Source organism: Aotus nancymaae, unplaced genomic scaffold, assembly GCF_030222135.1.
Source record: "Aotus nancymaae isolate 86718 unplaced genomic scaffold, 86718_ANA_hifiasm-v0.15.2.pri h1tg000028l, whole genome shotgun sequence".
NCBI lineage: Eukaryota > Metazoa > Chordata > Mammalia > Primates > Aotidae > Aotus > Aotus nancymaae.
Window position 1 is genome coordinate 12,072,981 of NW_026988441.1, and position 18,719 is coordinate 12,091,699.

The 18,719-nt window shown below is 44.5% G+C and overlaps 1 long non-coding RNA gene across 1 annotated transcript in view; it reads right to left on the minus strand.

Annotated features, from left to right (window-relative positions):
- The window catches only part of LOC105723483 (uncharacterized), a 126,798-nt gene that overhangs the window by 73,819 nt on the left and 34,260 nt on the right, over positions 1 to 18,719 (minus strand). The window lies entirely within an intron of this gene.

Consider the following 18,719-nt stretch of genomic DNA (forward strand, 5'->3'; position numbering starts at 1 on the left):
AAGAAAGTAGTAGATGGGAGACAAGTAAATGGAGATAATAACTATAAACTCTTTTTAAGTATTAGTTTAGGCCAGGTGCGGCAGTTCATATCTATAATTCCATCACTCTGGGAGCCCGAGGATGGCTGATCACCTGAGGTGAGAAATTCGAGACCAGCATGGCCAACATGGCGAAGCCCTGTCTCTACTAAAAATAAAAAAATCAGCTGATCGTGGTGGTACGTGCCTGTAGTCCCAGCTACTTGGGAGGCTGAGGCAGGAGAATCGCTTAGACCTGGGAGGTTAGGTTACAGTGAGCTGGGATTGTGCCACTGCACTTCAGCCTGGGCGACAGAGCAAAGCTCCGTCTCAAAAAAATAATAATAATAAATAAATAAATGTTAGTTTATAAAAAAAGAAGAGAGTGATACGGTAGAAGCCAGCAAGAGAAGTACAGTTCAAAAAAGGAATATTTTTAATATAAGACAGGCTTAAATGTATTTAAATATTAAAATATCGAAATAGATGCAGGAGTTTTTAGTTTTCTATTATGATCATGCTCTTTCTTCTAACTACTTCCTTCCTTCTCACAGGAAATTATTACTGAAATATCAGGCATTCAGCCTAGTCCTGTGGTTTGCCTCACAGAATGCCAGTCACTGAGTCAACAACTATTGCCAGGAAGGAGGGTGTGAATCAGGTGCTGCAGTGGGTGTACACTGAAGGACAACAAGAGATAAAGTCTCAAATCTGTCTCTCTGAGCAACTGAAATTGGGGAGTTTAGCAGGGAAGGTGGGAAAACAGAAATTAGGAAGAGGGAGGGAAGAAGTCATGATGGATGAGGAGTCTGTTATCTCAGTCTCTGGGTGTGAGAATCTGATGAGTTTCAGTTTCTTACCTAAGGGTAGGTTTCCTGAGGAAGGAACTCAGATGAGACAAATGTAAGTTTAGAGTTTTAAGACTAGGGAAGGCCAATTTCTATGTTTATCAAAAAAACCTATAAATATTAGTCCTGTGGCACAACTGAGCTGGTTTCAAAATCTGGAAGGGAAGGGCTAGCTGAAGATTAGATAGATGCTAAGTATTTTAAGCCAGACCAGCTTCACAACAGACTTGACTTACCAACATTTCAAACATAGTGGCTCCCATACCACATTCAAATCTGCTCTCCTACAACCAGGTCTTTTCTCTGCTTGTGAGAACATATAATATAAAACTACTGGCTGGGCACGGTGGCTTACGCCTGTTATCCCAGCACTTTGGGAGGCCAAAGCAGGCGGATCACAAGGTCAGGAGATCAAGACCATCCTGGCCAACATGGTGAAACCCCATCTCTACTAAAAATACAAAAATTAGCTGGACGTGGTGGTGCGTGCCTGTGATCCCAGCTACTTGGGAGGCTGAGGCAGGAGAGTCCCTTACACCAGGGAGTTGGAGGTTGCAGTGAGCTGAGATCACGCCACTGCACTCCAGCCTGGCAACACAGCGAGACTCCGTCTCAAAAACTTTAAAATAAAACTACTGATTCTCTCATCATCTTTTAAACAAACTATATTCTTCTAAAATAGGACTTCCTAAACTATAAATAGTTGCGAACTTATAAAAATCCACTGGCGACTACAAATCATTTCCTTCTTTCTCTCTTCTTGTATTAGCAGTAGAATCTCCATTGCTACTTCTGTGGGAGTGCTTGTTTGTTAATGTTTTGGGAGAAACTGTGGTTTCAAAGATGGAAAAGGGAATAATCTGTCAAAGCAGTAAGCGCACCGGAATGCTAACCATAGGACTGACTCCAGGTAGGGTTGAGTAACTCCCCTAAAATTTTCATCCCACTTTATTAAACTACATAGTATTTCATCCAATTCATTTAGCAAATGATTCTGAGAAGATTACAGTGCTTTCAGCCACACATGAATCACTTGTACAAACTGCTTTTCCCCAACCACCTAGCTTCCATCTAACACACTGAGTTGGGAGCTTTAATGGGGTAGGGTTGGGAAAATTACTCAAAAGCAGAGGAAATTTGGGCCATAAATGAGGAACAAGATAGGCCTGGATCCAATATTAAAGTTGAGGGTTAAAGGTAGCATCAAAGTCCTATATGGTTTAAATCTTAGGAGAGGGAGAAGAGTTCATAAAAAGGGTTCGAGAGATGAAAAGATATCAAAGGTAAGCATCATTTTTAAAGTGTGCCTCACGTTAATCCCATGCCAGGAATGGTAAATAAAACTCTTTTCCCTTTCCTGGGATATTTCTAAAATTTAGAACCCAAGTGTAGTAGGGTTCTCCAGAGAAGCAGAACCAACAAGATGTGTATGTGTTTGTATATAAAAAGACCTTTATAATAAAGAATTGTCTCACACAATTATGAAGACTGACACATCCCAAGATCTTCAGGGTGAGCTGGAAAGCTAGAGACCCAAGAGAGCCAGTGGTATAGTTTCGTCCAAAGGCCCACAAGGCTCAAGACCCAGGATGAGCTGATGATTCAGTTTGAGTCTAGAAACAGAAAAAAAACAATATCCCAGTTTAAAAGTGGCCAGGCAGGAGGAATTCCTTTACTCAAGGGAGAATAAGTATTTTTGCTCTCTCTATTCAGGCCTTCAACCGATTGAATGAGGCCCACCCATATTAGGGAAAGCAATCTACTTTATTCAATTTATCTATTTAAATGTTAATCTCATACAAAAATATCTTCACAGAAATACACAGAATAGGCTGGGAACAGTGGCTCACGCCTGTAATCCCAGCACTTTCAAGGCAGGTGGATCATGAGGTCAAGAGTTCAAGACCAGCCTGGCCAACATGGTGAAACCCCATCTCTACTAAAGATACAAAAATTAGCCAGGCATGGAGGCATGAGTCTGTAATCCCAGCTACTCAAGAGGCTGAGGCAGAAGAATTGCTTGAACCTGGGAGGTGGAGGTTAAAATGAGCTGAGATGGCACCACTGCACTCCAGCCTGGGTGACAGAGCAAGACTCCATCTCAGAAAAAAGAAAAAAGAAAAGAAATACCCAGAATAATATCTGATCAAATATTGGGGCATGTCATAGTCCAGCTAGGTTGACAAGTAAAAGTAACCAGAACACTAATATAGTAATATAGCTCAGCCACATCATCTATTCAGCATTTACAAAGACCTGTGCTAGATACTCTGGAATACTTATAGCTAAATTACATACGATTCCTTCCTTCTAGTGTGAGTAAGAATGACAACCCATATATAATCCCAGGTAGAGAGCATTAAGTACCACAAGGGGGTCTAAAAATTGAGATGACTCGGGTAGGGAGAGATTATTTTCTCTATAGGGTTTCATGAAAAGCATTTCAGCAGGGCACTGAACATGATGATAATGGCATAAAGGAGGAAACATTCCTAACAAAGAAAGGAAACATAAAAAGACAAAGAATCAGGAAACCATGGCAAATCATCTAGTTTAACTGCCATTTATTTATTTATATTTAGATGGGGTCTCACTCTGTTGCCCAGGCTGGAGTGTAGTGGTATGATCTCAGCTCACTGCAGCCTCAACCTCCTGGGCTCACAAGTGATCCTCCCACCTCAGCCTCTCAAGTAGCTGGAACTATAGGTGTGCGCCACCAGGCCCAGGTAATTTTGTTTATTTTTTGTACAGACAAGGTCTCACTACATTGCTCAGGTGGCTCTCGAACTCCTGGGCTCAAGTGATCCTCCCACCTTAGCCTCCCAATGTGCTGGGATTACAGGCATGGGTCACTGCACCTGCCAATTTTATTCCTTTTTTTTTTTCCAGAGACAAGGTCTCACTCTGTCACCTAGGCTGGAGAGCAGTGGCACAATCATGTCTCACTCAGCCTTGACCTCCTGGGCTCAAGTGATCCTCTCACCTCAGCCTCCCAAGTAGCTGGGACAATAGGTGCATGCCACCACACCTGGCTAATTTTTTAATGGGGATCTTGCTATGTTGCCCAGGCTGCTCTTGAACTCCTGGCCTCAAGCAATCTTCCTACCTTGGCCTTCCAAAGTGTTGGGATTACAGGCATCAGCCACTGGGCCAGCCAAATGTAGTTTAAAGTATATGAGGAAGAACAAAAAACATTTGTATAACAGTAGGTAGCAAAAGGAATTCAGAACTTCCTAATCTCCCCAATAGGTCTTACTAAAACCCTCTGGCCCAGAATCTTTCTGAAACTGTTTCAGTTCAACTGCTAAATACTTCTGAGAAGTAACTTATTTCCATTCTGCTAATTCTTCCCTTTTCCTCCTTCTCAGGCCTTAGATATGCCCAGCACCCCATTAGGCTCTAGATTTAAAAGATTTTGAGGGGGAATCTGAGCACCTAATCAACATTTACAGCATATTTCATGAAATATATTTCCTTTTTTTTTTTTTTGAGACAGTTTTTTTTGCTCTTGTTGCCCAGGCCAGAGTGCAATGGCGCAATCTCAGCTCACTGCAACCTCCGCTTCCCGGGTTCAAGCGATTCTCCTGCCTCAGCCTCCTGAGTAGCTGGGATTACAGGCATGCGCCACCATGTCCAGCTGATTTTTTTTTTTAAAGACAAGGTTTCACCATGTTGGTCAGGCTGGTCTTGAACTCTCGACCTCAGGTGATCCGCCTGCCTTGGCCTCCAAAGTGCTTGGATTACAGGCTTGAGCCACCACGTTCAGTCAATTTTTTATTTTTAGTAGAGACAGGGTTTCTCCATGTTGGTCAGGCTGGTCTCAAACTCCTGATCTTATGGGATCCACCCACCTTGGCTTCCCAAAGTGCTGGGATTACAGGCATGAGCCACCATGCCTGGCCAAAATATATTTCAAATCCAAAACAATGAATTTCAAATTCATGAAACAAATATCTATCATTGCCTAGTATGTATCATGTGTTGTGATAAGACCAGGGACCACAAAATGAATAAAAATATGTTTCCTGCCCTAAAGGTACCCACTATCAATTCTGGAACAAAGACTTGACAAAATGGAAAATGCCTATGGAAACATCTTGAGACAAGTCAAACAAAACATATCTTCTGGCTGGGCGAGGTGGCTCATGCCTGTACTACTCAGGAAGCTGAGGCAAGAGAATTGCTTACATCCAGGAGGTGGAAGCTGTAGTGAGCCAAGATGGCACCACTGCACTCCAACCTGGGCAACTGAGTGAGACTCTGCCGTGTGTGTGTGTGTGTGTGTGTGTGTGTATACATGTGTGTATATATGTCTGTCTGTGTGTCTGTGTGTGTGTGTGTATTTTCCATGTCAGTTCTAACCAAGAAAGCAATTTTGCCTGGTTTGTGACCACAGAAAAAGGGTACTCACTTTACTTTCAAATAAGTGCCCAGTCACTATTAGCACAAGCCACAGCGGTGGAGCTAAGCAACACATGATGTAAAATGCCTTCTGTTTGCCTGGTGCTATGGCAAGTACTACAGGCAAGGTCCCTAAAGATGGAAAGGAGCATCCCAGAGAAGAAAGCAGCAATCACAGCTAATTCAACTTATCCTGTTTCTGGGGTTCATCTTACCCCAACTCATTGATTCAATCTGTCCTCCACTTTGACAGTCAAAGATATCACCCTAAAACATAAGTCTGCTAATGTCAATGATACTGCCTTTGGAAAAATTATAACAGTGAAAAAAAATATGGCAGTAAGAGATCTTATCTAACCCATGCTCCCCCATCTTGCCTTTCCCTTAATCATTCCCATGCTTAAGCTAAACTAACTTTGGGAAACATTTAGTTAACAGTTTAAATGATAAGAAACCTTCCCCAAAATTCAGCCACCTCTGTAAAGTTAATGAAAAGCCATCAGGGAAGGAGAGGCAACTGAATTCTGCTAAGCTGTAGACTGGTCACCAGATAACGTTCTACACATAACATCACTATTGTAGATTGGCCTTTTGAGATACCTTTTCAGGTTTTTTGCATGTCTGACACCCAGAGCTCCACCTGGACCTGATAACTCCACTCCTGTAGCCCCACCCAGAAGCAACTCAGCTCATGAGAGCAGCTTCAAGACCCTATAATTTCATCTCCACCCAAATCAATCAGCAGCAAGCACCTATTGCATGGCCACTCCAACCCCTTCCCCCAAACTGCCTTTGAAAGATCTCTGGCCTATGAGCTGAAGATGAGATTAATTTGAATAACAATTCCATCTCCCATGTGATGTGGCCAGCCTTGTGTCAATTAAACTCTTTCCTCCCACCCCATCATAAACTCTTTCTTTACTGCAATGCTGTGGTCATTATTTGTGGATTATGGGCACGAAGAACCCATTGGGTGGTTATATCAATACCTGCCTAAAATCTAGGTGTAGTTCTCCGTCATCTTGAGGATAAAATCTAAACTTCTTCACCAAGCATACCAGGCTCTTCATAATCTGGTCCCTGATTATTTCTAATCACTGTCCCTGTGTACTCTCTATGACAACAGGCTCAGCTACTTGCAGTTCCCTGAACACAGGTGCTCCCTCACATCACTGACTTTGCATGTATTATTCCCTCTGCCTAGACAGCAGTTCTCTCAATTTCTACTCTTCTTTCCGAACTTAGCTCTTAAAAAAAAAAGAAAGAAAAGAAAAGGCTTCTCTGTTCTCAGCACTCTTATCCCAGGATAAGTTAGGAAACCCTCCCCTGTGCTCCTGTAACACTTGATTTGTCCTTTAATCATAAGGCCTGTCATTCTTTTTTTTTTTAAGGTGGAGTTTCACTCCAGCCCAGGCTGGAGTGCGGTGGCACAGTCTCGGCTCACTGCAACTTCCACCTTCCAGATTCAAGTGATTCTTCTGCCTCACCCTCCCAAGTAGCTGGGATTACAGGAGCTCTCATCATGAGGAAGGAGACCCCTTCCTCTTAAGCTTCTAAGACCACCTCCCCTTAGCCTTCTACATTGTATTTCAAAATAAGTAAAAGTTGAAAATAGAAGGCATGAGGTCAGTGGCAAGGTCGGCTGGCTCCGCTGACCAGACCTGGAGGTTAAGATTAAGCCCCCACCCTTAATCACACTCCTACCTATAGATCACAGGCATAAAATGGAGAAGCGCCCTCCAGAAAGCATTGTTCTCACTCAATCTTGCTCAAACCCCCACCTAGTCATGTATTCCATGCCTACTTCATCAATCATGACCCTCTCACATGTACTTCCTAGAACTGTAAGCCTTTAAAAGGGCTAGGATTTTCTTTGTCGAGGAGCTCATTCTTGAGACACGAGTCTGCTGAGACACGAGTCCGAGTCTGCCAAGACTCCCGGCCGAATAAAACTGCCAATTCCTTCCCAGCTCAGTGTTTGAGAGGATTGTTTGTGGCTGTTCCTGCTTCAATCACGCCTGGCTAATTTTTGTATTGTTAGTAGAGATAGGATTTCTTTTTTTTTTTTTGACAGGTTTTCACCATGTTGGCCAGGCTGGTCTTAATCTCCTGATCTCAGGTGATCCACCCACTTCAGCCTCCCAAAGTGCTGAAATGACAGGCATGAGCCACCACGCCTGGCCAATGCCTGTCATTCAATTCTGTAACTGTTTGACTTGTCTCCCTTATAAGACTATGAGTTCCTTCAAGGCCACATGTTTTTATTCCCATTAATACACTCAGTACCTAATATAGTGCTTAGTATCTAGTAGGCATTCAGCAAACTACATGCTTATTAAGGAATTCAATGAATGAATGAATAGCACCAAACATTTACTGGATTCCATCTGTGAGGTACATGGTATAGTCTTAAATGTAATCAATGCATTGAGTTTGTGAAAGGAAAATAAAATCTTGGGATCCCAAATTCACTACGCCAAAGAGAAACATTAACTTGGGAACTGAGTCATGCAGAAACTGCCTTTTCTTTGTTCCTAAACAGATAGCTGTAATTTCACAGGCTTACATTATCTTATGTAAAATGTAGAACTATTGAGCACTAGATAAATACATAATTGACTTCCCCTCCATTCCTTTCTTTTCACATGTAAAATGTGAATTCAGTGGGTGCTAATCAAAGCCTCACAAGAATGAAACTGCTTGCCTCACTGCATAGCCTCCCCTTTCTTTTTCTTTCCTCCTCCTTCTCCTGCCTGCTTTTTCCCCTTTAAATACTGAAGTCCTTAAAACCCTCTTTGGAAAAAGCAAGGCCACAGATCATACTGCAACTTGTCTCTTTTTCCCCAGGTGCATCCTCAACGTTGGCAAAATAAACCTCTAAATTGACTGAGATCCGTCTCAGACACTCTTTGGTTTATAGGTGTCTATAATGTAAATAGTATCTGGCCAGATACTAAAAAATTCAGTAACTCTGAGTGTGGTGGCTCATGCCTGTAATTTTAACACTTTGGGAGGCCAAGGTGGGAAGATCACTTGAGCCCAAGAGTTCAAGAACAGCCTGGGCAACATGAGGAGACCCTCTGTCTCTACAAAGAAGTAAGAAGAGGGAAGAGAGAAGAAGAAGGAGGAGGAAGAGAAGGGAGAGGAGGGGTGGGGGGGAGGAGGAAAAGGAAAAAAAGAGAAAAGGAAAGAAAAGAAAGAATGATGAGGCCTCGATTTGAAGAAGAAAAAAAAAAAAACTCTGAGAAAGCACCTGCCTAATCTCCCTCAGGAGACTGGTGAAAAGCAAATGAGATAATACCTGTGAAACTATTTTGCAAATTGAAAAACTGTACAAAACATTTAAGGAAAAGCAGTAATGTTATTTCTCTCCTTCTCAGATAATTTCAGAACAAAACTGACATAAACCTGAAGGCTATCAAATAATCACTCCTTTCCTGAAACATTTTATCAGCTTCTCCACTTCTCCAGGGGCCCCAAGTTTGGTGTCTCCTGAGATGTATGTTGCAGAACTCAAACCATTAAGAGAGTTATAATGTCAAAGTACCTATAACATACAATAAAAGCCTTCCTCACCCACACACAGAGTCTCTTACAAGAGGCTTCTTCCCTGATATTTCACTGGCTTTCTAAATAATACCTCCACCCACAGTTTTTCCCCTTCATACCAATTCTGTGTTTTATCATTAAAATAATCTTCCTGGCCAGATGCGTTGGCTCACTCCTGTAATCTCAATACTTTGGGAGGCCAAGGTAGGAAGATCACAAGGTCAGGAGTTTGAGACAAGCCTGTCCAACATGGTAAAACCCCGTCTCTACTAAAAACATAAAAATTAGCCGGGTATGGTGGCATGCACCTATAATCCCAGCTACTCGGGAGGCTGAGGCATAAGAATTGCTGAACCTGGGAAGGCAGAGGTTTCAGTGAGCCAAGATTGTGCCACTGCACTCCAGTCTGAGTGACAGAGCAAGACTCCATCTCAAAAAAATAAATGAATATAAATAAAAATAAAATAATCTTCCTGTATCATAGAATCATAAACTCTTTTTTTTTTAATTTATAATTTTTTAAAAAAGGGGTTTCACCATGTTGGCCAGGCTGGTCTCGAACTCCTGACCTCAGGTGATCCAAATCATAAACTCTCTAGCCAGAGAAACTCCTCTACAATCACATGATCCAGACTTCTTACTTTATAGATGAAGGATCTAAAGCCCAGAGAAATTAAAACAATAAGTGACCACATCAAGGTCATAAAATGAATGTCATTCCCCTCCTCAAAAACCTTCAGATAAATTCCAAACTCCTTAGCGTGGCATTCAAAGCTCTTTACAACCTGACTTCAACCTACCTATTCAATCTCATCTCCCTCTAGTGTCTTCTACAAGCCCTTGGTTCCAGTCTGTTTTCTTCCCTATCCTCTGAATTTATGCTACTTGGCCTCATTCTGATGTTTTTCTGGAGTGTCCCTCCACCTTCCTCTCCAATCTTTGCACATCTGCAACATTCGCTTGTTCAGAAAGCCTTTCCTGGCCAGCTTAGCCCATAAGGCAGCTCTCCTACCTCTGAACTCCCAAAACCTTCACAGTCCACAACACTTGTTGGCTGACATTACTGGGAAGTTTCCCATTCACAATAATTGCACCTCGGATAAACCTCACTGGCTAAAATACTATCATTGTGCAAAACTGGCCAGTATTATGTTACATGCTTTCCCAACATTGTGATTTACATGATTTTCTATCTTATTACTTCTCACCCCTCCTAGACTACAACCTCCTTAAAGGCAAGGGATTATACTTTATATATCTCCACAGCCCCCAACTGCACCTAACCTGTGACTGTGAACGTTTACTGAGCACTTACTGTGTGTAAGTTGCTGTTCTAGGGGCTTTGTGTATGTTATTTTATTTGGTCCTCGTAATTCGGCCAGGCACAGTGGCTCATGCCTATAATCCCAGAACTTTAGGTGGCTGAGGTGGGACAACTGCTTGAGCCCAGGAGTTTCAGACTAGCCTGGGCAACATAGAGAGACCTCATCTCTACAAAAAATTTAAAAATTAGCCAGGCATGCTGTCACACATCTGTAGTCACAGCTACTTGGGAAGCTGAGATGAGAAAATTGCTTGAGCCTAGGAAGTTGAGGCTACAGTGAGCTGTGATCACACCACTGCACTCCAGCCTGGTTAACAGAATGAGATTCTGTCTCAAAAAAGATGCTCATAATTTTCTCAGAAAGGAGAAAAGTGAGGCTCAGAAAAGAGTAAACTGTCAAGATCACACAACTTAACTAAAAAGTGGCAGAGCTATGGTGAAATGCAGTTTCCTTGGCCTCCAAAAAAAACACTTAGCTAAAAGCCATGCTGCCTCTAAACCAATTGGTGATTTGAATGGGACAGGTGTGCTGGAACTGCTCAGTGACTGACCAAGCCATTCACAAGCCCAGGCAGAGGGCCAAAGTATACATGACAAGGAATCAGAGCAGGCTTGACGCTCCCTTCCTCTGAAGTCCAGATTTGGGTTTCCCCGTGTCCCTGCAGGGTCTCCTTAGTTTCTTGGCACTGACTCTTCACCTTGTGCCAATTTAGGCAGAGACCCCACTTTGTTCCCCACGTAGCTTATCCAGGAGCCCTGACTAAATGAGTAAGACAGCAGAATACAAAAAGCTAGATTCCTCTGAAACAGTCAGAAAAGTGACTCTTGAGCAACTGGCTCACTGGGAGGGAGCTCCTTCCTATGGCCACCCAGCTCCTGTGTTTTCCTTTCAGGGCCTGTTAGGCAACTTTGGGATTAAAGAAACAAGACTTTTGCCAACAAACTCTGTCTAACATAGTTGGAGTGGAAAAAGCCCTGACATCTTACAAACCCCGGTCAGTGAGAAGACCTGTGTCTCTCCTGACCTGCCCTGACCTAGGGCCACATCCTCCACATGCCCATGTGGAAACACAGCTTGGAAATAGGCTTTTCTACCCTAGTGGCAACAGCTGCCATTTACTGAGTGCATACTGATTGCAAAGCTCTATACTGGGTGCTTTAAATGTTTTTTTTTTTCCCCCGAGATGAAGTCTCGCTCTGTCACCCACACCAGAGTGTAGTGACACGATCTCGGCTCACTGCAACCTACACCTCCCGGGTTCAAAAGTGATTCTCTGCCTCAGACTCTCCAGTAGCTGAGATTACAGGCACCACGCCTGGTTAATTTTTGTATTTTTAGTAGAAACAGGGTTTCACCATCTTGGCCAGACTGGTCTTGAACTCCTGACCTTGTGATCCACCTGCCTTGGCCTCCCAAAGTGCTGGGATTACAGGCGTGAGCCACCACATCTGGTCTGTTTTTTGTTTGTTTGTTTTTTTGCCCTTAATCCTTATTCCAGTGCAGTAGTTAAGGACACATACTCAGAGGTCGAGCTTCCATGTTCAGAATCCCAGCTCTACAACTTAAGAATTGTGTTAATGCAGGCATGCTGCTTAATTTCTCTGTGCCTCAATTTTCTTACTTGAAAAATGGCAACTACAATAGTACCTAATTCCTAGAGATGTATGGGGATAAATTGTATTAATGAATATAAAGCGCTCAATACACTAGCTATTATTATAATTATTACATGGTATCATCTTCATTTTACAGATGTCGCAACTGAGTTCTAGACAGCTTAAGTCAATTGCCCAAAGTCACACAGATAATAGAGGACAAAGTGGATTTAAATCCATCTTCCAGTCTGTCTGACTCCGGAGGCACCAAACACCCAGTGCTCAAAGTCTCTCTGTCTCTTTCTCTTAGGCTGAACTATACTTAGGGAGCTGTTGGGCTGGCGAAAGAGCTACAATAGGACCCAGGTTAGAATTACGTTCCCAGGGTCATCCTGGAGAAGTGAAATATGTAGGGCTCAGAGCTGCCATTAGGAATGTGGAGTTTGGGGCCAGGCATGGTGGCTCACACCTGCAATCCCAGCATTTTGGGAGGCCCAGGTGAGTGGATCACCTGAGGTCAGGAGTTTGAGACCAACCTGGCCAACATGGTAAAACCCTGTCTCTACTAAAAATACAAAAAAAATTAGCTGGGCGTGGTGGTGGACACCTGTAATCCCAGCAACCCAGGCTGAGAATTACTTGAACCCAGGAGGCAGAGGTTGCAGTGAGTCAAGATTGCACCATTGCACTCCAGCCTGGGCAACAGAACAAGAATCCGTCTCAAAAGAAAAAGAAAAGAAAAGAAAAAAAAGAATGAAAAGAATGTGGGGTTTGGGCCAGACGCAGTGGCTCACGCCTATAATTCCAGCACTATAGGAGGCTGAGGCAGGAGGATCACTTGAGCCCAGGAGCTCAAGACTAACCTCAACAATATAGAAAGACCTCATCTCTAGAAAAAGAAGTGAAAAAATGAGCCAGGCAACGCCTGTGATCTCAGCTCCAGGAGGCTGAAGTGGGAGGATCGCTTGACCCCAGGAGGTTGAGACTATAGTGAGGTGTGTTTACACCACTGCACTCCAGCCTGGGTGACAGAGCAAGACCCTGTCTCAAAAAAAAAAAAAAAAGAGAATGTGGGGTTTGAGCTGAGCACAGCAGCTCAAGCCTATAATCCTAGCACTTTGGGAGGCTGAGGCAGGAGGATCATATGAGTCCAGGAGAGTTTGAGACCAGTGTAAGCAACATAGTTAGACCTTGTCTCTACAAAAAATAAAAAAATAAAAATTAGCCAAGCATGGTGGCATGAGCCAGCTGCTCCAGAAGCTGAGGCAGGAGAATCACTTAAGCTCAAAAGGTTGTGGCTGCAGTGAGCCATGATCATGACAGGGTACTCCAGCCTGTGCAACAGAGCAAGACTCTTGTCTCAAAAAAAAAAAAAAGAATGTAGAATTGGAAAATTTTCGCTCATCCTACCCCCAGTGATTTTACACAAGTGACATCAGGCTAAAATGATATCAAAGGTAGTGTTAAAGAAGGAAAGAAGTCACAAAAGGGCATCACGAAGAATTAGAAGAATGGGAGAAAACAGGGAGGGAAGTCCCAGCTGCCACTGCCTTTGTGCCTCTGTGTGGTGGAAGAGACAGCAGCTTAATGTATGAGCCTCAGACAAAAATTTGGCATCACTTGGTCTGAACATGTCTTTTTCATTTTTTTATTTTTATTTATTTATTTATTTATTTTTGAGACGGAGTTTCGCTCTTATTACCCAGCCTGGAGTGCAATGGCACGATCTCGGCTCACCGCAACCTCTGCCTCCTGGGTTCAGGCAATTCTCCTGCCTCAGCCTCCTGAGTAGCTGGGATTACAGGCACGCGCCACCATGCCCAGCTACATTTTTTTATTTTGAGACAGGCTCTGCTCTCTGTCACCCAGGCTGGAATACAGCGGTGCGATCAAGGCTCACTGCAGCCTTGACCCCAAGGCTCAGGCGATCCTCTTGCCTCAGCTTCTTAAGTAGCTGGGACTACAGCCATGTGTCACCACACTCAGCTAAATTTTTTTTTTTTAATTTTTTTAGGCCGGGCATGGTGGCTCACACCTGTAATCCCAGCACTTTGGGAGGCCAAGGTGAGTGTATCACCTGAGGTCAGGAGACCAGCCTAACCAACATGGTGAAACCCCATCTCTATATTAAAAAAATAAAATAAATAATAATAAAATTTTTTTTTAGAAATGAGGTCTTTGCTATGTTGCCCAGACTGGTCTTGAACTCTTGGGCTCAAGGAGTCCTCCCACCTCGGCCACCCAAAGGATTGGGATTACAGGCATGAGCCACAGTGCCTGGCCTGAGCATTTCTTGTGCATCTTTCTCCCCAAAAGCCCCTCCCCACCTCTTGTTTTGGGATGGAGTCTCACTCTGTCGCCCACACCGGAGTGCAGTGGTGTGACCTCAGCTCACTGCAACCTCCACCTCCTGGGTTCAAGTGATTCTCATGCCTCAGACTCCCAAGTGGCTAGGATTACAGGTGTGCACCACCATGCCTGGCATATATATGTATGTGTATTTTTATTTTTTAGATGGCGTCTCACTCTGTTACCCAGGCTGGAGTACAGTGGTGTCATCTCAGCTCACTGCAACCTCCTCCTCCTGGGCTCAAGCAATTCTCCTGCCTCAGCCTAAGTAGCTGGGATTACAGGTGCATGTCACCACACTCAGCTAATTTTTGTATTTTTAGTGGAGATGGGAGTTTCACCATGTTGGCCAAGCTGGTCTTGAACTCCTGACCTCATATGATCTGCCCACCTTAGCCTCCCAAAGTATAAAGATTACAGGCATGAGTCACCGTGCCTGGCCTTAATTTTTATACTTTTAGTAAAGACAGTGTTTCACCAAGTTGGCCAGGCTGGTCTCAAACTCTTGGCCTCAAGCAATCCTCCCGCTTCAGCCTCCCAAAGTGCTGGCATTAAAGGCATGAGCCACCACACCTAGTCCTTCCTGCCCCCTTTAACTACTGCCCAGCATCCTGGTCTAAATGGAGGGAAGTAATTATAGTTCCTTACTGCTGACTCTACGAGGCTCAAATTGCCCTGCCATCTCGTTGCTAATGTTTGTAAGAATGACTAACAAATCCCATTTCTGGTACACCAGGGAACATACACCCATTCTCCACCTCTGGGTGTGCTTGAGGCCATGCTGTTGTGTCTTGGGGCCCTGAGGGGCAAGCTGAGGGATAATCAAAGTTGCCACCCCCACCACATTCCCCATCACAGCCTTTCCTAAGGAGCCCAGTGTCCTGCCTTCCCATGGCCACTGTGTCCTAAAAGGGAGATTCAGAAGTGGCAAGAGGCTAGACTCACATCCTACTCTCCTCTGTCAGCTGCTGCAGTGTCTGAGCTAGGCTGTCTGGTTCTGAGAGCTCCCAAGTGCTTGCAATAGAAAGAGTTGGGTACTGTGGAAATTAGCCCCAGAAGGCCATGTTCAAGAAAAGACAAAGCATTCGTTCCTGAGGAAAGGGATCATATTTTATTTATCTTTGAGAATTCAACAACTGGCCCTTGTTAGGTACATGAAAAATATCAGGGAAATTGAGTTGTTTTTAAAGGGCAAAATGCCTAAATGTTGGTTAGAAACAAGCCATAAATATGACCAGTTTCCTGCATGTCAACTTGTCACTAATCTTCCGGGAACAGGACGATACCTCTGTCACAGAAACTATCAAATTGTCTAGGTCCTATTCATAAATCCAAGGATGTAATGGCTAAACAGCCAACATCTGATTCCTGAGAACTGACCTTGGACTATTCAGGAAGGTCTGAGAATTTCAACCTCCACCTCCCAACCCCTCACATGACATGTACCCAGGAATAAAACAAGGCGGATTTCAGACTGGATTAAGAAAATTTCTAGGGCCAGGTACAGTGGCTTACGCCTATAATCCCAGTACTTTGGGAGGCCAAAGCGGGCAGATCACCTGAGGTCAGGAGTTCAAGACCAGCCTGGCCAACATGATAAAACCCCATCTCGGGCCGGGCGTGGTGGCTCACGCCTGTAATCCCAGCACTTTGGGAGGCCAAGGCGGGTGGATCACGAGGTTAAGAGATCGAGACCATCCTGGTCAACATGGTGAAACCCCGTCTCTACTAAAAATACAAAAAATTAGCTGGGCACGGTGGCGCGTGCCTGTAATCCCAGCTACTCAGGAGGCTGAGGCAGGAGAATTGCCTGAACCCAGGAGGCGGAGGTTGCGGTGAGCGGAGATCACGCCATTGCACTCCAGCCTGGGTAACAAGAGCGAAACTCCGTCTCAAAAAAAAAAAAAAACCCATCTCTACTAAGAATACAAAAATTAGCTGGGTGTGGTGGTGCGTGCCTTTAATCCCAGCTACCTGGGAGGCTGAGGCAGAAGAATCACTTGAACTCGGGAGGTGGAGGATGTGGTAAGCCAAGATCATGCCATTGCACCCCAGCCTGGGCAACAAGTGTGAAACTTTATCTAAAAAAAAAAAAAGAAAGAAAGAAAATTTCTAACATCTTATCCAGTCTTTGACAAAATTGTGCCATTGCACTCCAGCCTGGGCAACAAGTGTGAAACTTTGTCTAAAAAAAAAAAGAAAGAAAGAAAATTTCTAACATCTTATCCAGCCAGGACACTGCACAAAAAGCAAAAAATATCAAGAGAGCAAGCCCAGCTCCTACATCACTTCCTCTCAGCATCAGCAGTCATTGATCCACACTCTGACCCACATCCACAAACCAGACACACTCACAAAGCTTCACCTTAAACTCTTAAGTGACAGTGACATACAAGACATATCACGGCACACAGATTCTCACGTGTTACAGGAGCTCCCCAGACAATACTAACCAAACTGTAAGAACATAACCCCACCCACCCTTCACCATATCTGTATGAATAAACACTGGGACCTGGAGCGTGCAGATGTGTCTCTCTGTGCCCAGTGTGTTCTGTCAGGTTCTATGGAAAAGGGGAAATATGAAACAGAGATAGATCCTAATGGCTATGAAAATAATTTCCCGCTATTTGGTCAAAGAACCATAGGCAGGAAACAGTTAGGAAATCTACTAAAACAATCATAACCTAATCTAGAGACTGAATATTAGAGAGGCAGGCAGAGCAGGAAGGGAAGTCATGCCATTATCAGAACATGACAAGTCTGTTCAGTGGCAGGGAAGCTACCAATAGGGCCTCCTTCCCCAGACCCAAGGGAAGCTCCTGCCTCCAGAGACTCTCCTCACCACACCCACAGTGGGCCTCTTCAGCCCACAGAAACACAGAACTATTCAAGAAGAGATACAAATAAACACAACTTGTTCTTTTTTGGGGGAGGGAGGCACACATGACAGAAAAAGCAGCATGGTGTGGCTCTGCCACACCTGTCCCAACCTCCCACTGCTAATCATAGAATCAGACCTTGAGAAAACCAAAGATTATCTCACTCGAATCCAACAGTTTACAGATAAGAAAACCTTGTCCAGAGTAAGTAAGTGACTTTCTCATGGTAACAAAGAAAGTTGGTAGCTAGCTGACACAGAACGAGGTCTCCTCACTCCCAACCAAGAGCCTTTCCTTCACTTCTGGATCTTCCTGAGGCTAGAGTGTGAATATCCCAAAAACTGAGCTGCACAAAACTGTCTGATGTCCTCACCCAAGGCAGTAGGTTTAACTGGATTGACTCTCCAAACTTGTTAGTGGATGAGGTGAGGCAGAAAGATTAACATTTCCTCTTGTTTGTATTGCTTAGCTCAGGGTCCTAGGGGAGATTAACCCTCCATTTTGGAAAAGATGAGGACATGTGAAGACTGAAGCTGCAGGTAACGGGATCCCCATTTCACACCCCAGGCTGCAATTCCACTGTCCCTCACTGTTTTCAGGAGTCCCCACTCTTGAGCAGACTGCGGTGAAGCAGCTAAACTTCACAACGCTCCACCTCCATGGCAGAGCATGACAGGCCCGAGAGAAGTCACAACTACGACTGCTCCCCTCCGGAGCTCATCACCCAGCTGAGCACCCAACCACACAGAGGTCCTTAGCTGGGAAGTTCCCCAACGGGACAGAGAGAGAAGTGAAACCTATCTCAGGGGGAGAAAAACAAATGAAAGACGAAAGGCAAATATAAGAGTTGCTGCCTCACTGTGCCCCTCTGGCATAAAGGCCAGTGCATCGGCTCTTTGTCCTCCCACCCCACCCCTCCAAGAGCCCAGAGAAAGAAAGAAAGCACGGACCACGTTATTGTTTTGGGTTGGTTGGTTGGTTGGTTGGTTGGTTGGTTGGTTGGTTCGAAGCAGAATCTTGCTCTGTCGCCCAGGCTGGAGTGCAGTGGCACAATCTCGGCTCACTGCAACCACCAACCCCTGGGTTCAAGCAATTCTCCTGCCTCAGCCTCCCAGGTAGCTAGGATTAAAGGCGTGCACTACCAAGCCCAGCTAATTTTTGTTTTTTGTTGTGTGTGTGTGTTGTGTTGTGTTGTGTGTGTGTGTGTGTGTTTTGAGACAGTCTTGCACTGTCGCCAAGCTGGAGTGCAGTGGCGCGGAGCTCACTGCAACCTCCGCCAGGTTCAAGTGATTCTCCTGCCTCAGCTTCCTGAGTCCAAGTAGCTGAGATCACAGGCACCTGCCACCATGCCCGGCTAATTTTTGTATTTTTAGTAGAAACAGGGTTTCTTTTTTTTTTTTTCTAGAGACAGGGTTTCACCATGTTGGCCAGGGTGGTCTTGACCCACTCCTGACCTCAGGTGATCTGCCCACCTCGGCCTCCCAAAGTGCTGGGATTACAGGCGTGAGCCACCGTGCCTGGCGAGAAACAGGGTTTCACCATACTGGCCAGGCTGGTCTTGAACTCCTGACTTCAGGCAATCCACCCACCTCAGCCTCCAAAAGTGCTGGGATTATAGGCATGATCCATCACACCTGGCCTAGACCTCAGTTTTTAACAAACATCCTAGAAGATTCCAATACAGATGATCCAAGGACCACTCTATGAGAAGTCCTACCCTGTTGCTTTCCCCAGCATTCCTGGTGTCGATCT